Source organism: Rhinolophus ferrumequinum, chromosome 5, assembly GCF_004115265.2.
Source record: "Rhinolophus ferrumequinum isolate MPI-CBG mRhiFer1 chromosome 5, mRhiFer1_v1.p, whole genome shotgun sequence".
Classification (NCBI taxonomy): domain Eukaryota; kingdom Metazoa; phylum Chordata; class Mammalia; order Chiroptera; family Rhinolophidae; genus Rhinolophus; species Rhinolophus ferrumequinum.
In genome coordinates, this window is record NC_046288.1 from 30,095,935 (window position 1) to 30,099,409 (window position 3,475).

The 3,475-nt window shown below is 36.0% G+C and overlaps 1 pseudogene; it reads left to right on the top strand.

Moving 5' to 3' along the window:
• The first annotated feature begins 748 nt into the window (after positions 1-748).
• Positions 749-1,326, top strand: LOC117021928 (ATP synthase subunit s, mitochondrial-like; annotated as a pseudogene).
• Positions 1,327-3,475: the final 2,149 nt, after the last annotated feature.

The window sequence follows — 3,475 nt, forward strand, 5'->3', positions numbered from 1 at the left end:
GCGCTAACTCTAAAGTCAAGTTTGGCAATGTCACTGTGGAGATAGCCCCATGACCCTTGAGAAAGGGCAAGCAGCAATTTAGTGCTGGATGGCTTTCTGTAAACCTGGGACCAGTAGAGTTAAATTCAATCACACCATAAATCAAAGGTGAAATTTTTTTAAGAGAAAATGATATAAATCTTTATCATCCAGATGAACTGAATCTTGAGGATTCTTAGAAAAAAATTCAGTTCAGAAATAGAGAACACGTTTTCAATTTTTGAAGACAGCTGAACAAAAGTGGCATTACGTTAACAGCCCACTTCCAAATTTCCAATAAAATGCCTAAAAAGGTTTAGTAAAAAACGTTCACTACACCAGTGAAATGTCAGGAAAGAAGACACTAATCCAAAAGTTGGGATGAATTTCTAAGTATAAGGCCAGTGTATCGAGGCTGAGGAACACATGGCTTACGCATGCTTCATAGCCTCCGAAAGCAGAGGTTGGCTGTCCTAGAACTAGGTGGAAGGAAGCTTTAACCAGCTTACATCCCCCTACCCAAACCCCATCAGCACCGTCCCACTGCCGTTTAGTCACAACTCAGATGCTGGCTTTGTTCCCAACAGAAAACGAATATCCATTACCTTACTGTATCAAAATTACACTAGTGGGATGCTCTCTTCCTTTGATGCTTCAAAACAAACAAACGAACAAAAAAACTGGGAAACTGAGACAGGAGTGACTTGCTCGATAACTACTGGGAGATCAAATGACGCTGTTCGGAAAAATTTCCCAGCAGTTGTGTGACTTAAAGAAACTCTCACGGTCCCGTGACTCCAGATACTTTGGGGGCTGGTTGAATGCAGTATTTAACAAAGTAGATCACGAAAGCATCAGGGGTGTTGACCCCAGGAGGGTGGTCTCTGAGAGGTTGCTGTGCTGTGGGGCCATGAGCTGCTACCATGGCCAGGAATGGTGGCAGAAGAACTACAACCACCTCGAAACAGGCCCTCTGGAGAAGACCCAGATGATCAATGTCACTGACTCTTGTATGAGCATCGGATCTGACCACATGGAGGGCCTACAGCATGTCAAAAATATGAGGCTACGCAGGTGTCATTATATAGAGGAGGAATGGAAAGATTGGTCAACTCGAAAACTTACAAAAAAACATGCTGGAAATACTTTCATGTGGGAATATCTCAGACAGTCATCATTGCTTTGCATCATTTAAAAAAACTCAGGTATTTGTTGTTCAGTGATCTTCCTGGAATAAGAGATAAAGAAAACCTTGTCCAAGCCTTTAAAACACCATCTTCTCTGTAACTAAAATTAGACTTAAAGTAACGATAAATAAGTGCCTTATTCAATGTATTGTTTAAAATTTTTTAAACGCAAACAGAAACACATATTATATAAGCATCAATAGAACTACAAGGGTATCATATCACATTTTAGAAGCAGAGTCCATCATGTAGAAAATATTCAGATGCGACTCAGTTAAGTTAATAAATGGAAAGTAAGGGTTTTATATACATACATTAGCTCATTTTAAGAAAAATGCAAACCAGGTAGCATTTTAATTCTTACATATTCCTCATTTTACATAGATATTTATGTAGATATCTCTTGGTGTAGATACTGAATTAGAGTTCTTTAAAGTGATTTAAATGTACAACAAATATTCTTTATTGTATTTTAACAGCAATTTATGTTACATTTTTGCTTTAAAGTTATTGAAACATGTTACTATAAATGTACAGTTATGAATAATTGAAAGCTAAAAAAGGAAAAAAAATTGAAAGCTAAATTTCAGGTTCATTGATGGAGTCAATTATACAAAGTAGTCAGTGGTTGTGGAGCATTCATATTGCTTTCCAGGATTTGCATGCCTTTCTCATGATTCAGCATTCCTGTGTTTTTTATAACATACACCCTTTTCTGGCTAAGTAGTCTATTTAGTAAGCTTAGTCTGATGTTTTATTAAAAGTAGACATACACATGTTCTGTTGCTTGCGATAGAATAGAGGAAACAAGCATGAAGACCAGGACAGCTGTACTTACTTTTTGCTTACATTTAAAAAATTGCTTCAAACAGAAAAAAAATCTCAATGGGACATTCAGTGTCATATTCCTTTTCTTTTCCATGTTCATTTAATATCGCTCTTTTTACACAATTCAGAGACTGTAGTCCTGGCATTATTGGCCACAGGTGGAGGAAAATGATGGGTGGTCCAGCTCTGCAATTTGTAATCCCCATATGGAAAGCACAGCAGCCTGGGGAATAGACTGCAAGGGTACTCAGAGCAATGCATGCTGTGGGCTGTGGTATTTTACAATCTCTATCTACTCACAGATTCAGAGAGCAGTAACTAGAATTTAAAAAGTTATATACCTCAGTCCTGGAGATCTGCAAAGGTTGACTCTTTAACAGGCAAAAAAAAAAATTGGACTACAAGCTATGCACGTTAATCCAGGCAGTTGGTCATTTTGAAATAGTTACACATCCTGTGTTTTAACAAACACTGAGTCTGTGTGAATCTTTCCTCATTCATGGACAATTGACTGTGAATGTACAGAAAATAATCTACTATAGATTGAAAATAAGGTAAGAGGTTTCAGAGCAAAAAGATTACTTTTGAAAATTACTTTTTATAAAATCCAGAAGCCAATTTTTTTAAACTAACTGCTTCATGTTTAATTAAGGTAAAGGAAAACATTCCTACCAAAACAATAGGAATTGCTTATATGGAAAAATCAAGGTGAGAAGAGATCATTGGCTCAGATGCAAAGATAGAAATAGAGATGAAAAATAAAATGTATGACACAAAAAATTCCACAAGGAAAATAAGAGTACACTCAATAATTAAAATGTTTATGAGAAGTACTAAAGAATGTAAACTATATATGTTAAAAGACAAATATGATGTGGATGTAAAGTTTATAAAGTTCTCTGAGAACACAGAAGAGACAAGGGTGAAGAGGAAAAATTATCCAACAAATAGGATGAGAAATATGGGGAAAAGGAGAGCAAAGAACTATCCTACAAGGTACAACTGAATCCTAAAACAAGACCTCAGAAATTAACTAAAGAGGATAAAGTTATTACAGGTGTAAAAACAAACAAACAAAAAAAAAACAAAACGCTTTCCTGAGGAGAAATAGAGAGCCCAGATTTAAAATGCTCTCCACTTACCAGTAAAAATTAATGATGAAACATTATCTATCCCTAAAGAAATTCTGGCAAAATAATTTATATAAAGGTTTACAAGGATTTGAAAAAAAAGAAGAACCAACTCTCTCTCTCTCTCTCTCTCTCTCTCTCTCTCTCTCTCTCTCTCTCTCTCTCACACACACACACACACACACACACCCTAAACAGCCAGACAAAAAAGGCAACAAAATTAATCTCACCCTAGACTTGGTAACATTATGTCTTCTAAATAACACTTTAGAAGACAATAAAGCATTGTCTATAGAGATGCACAGAATATAT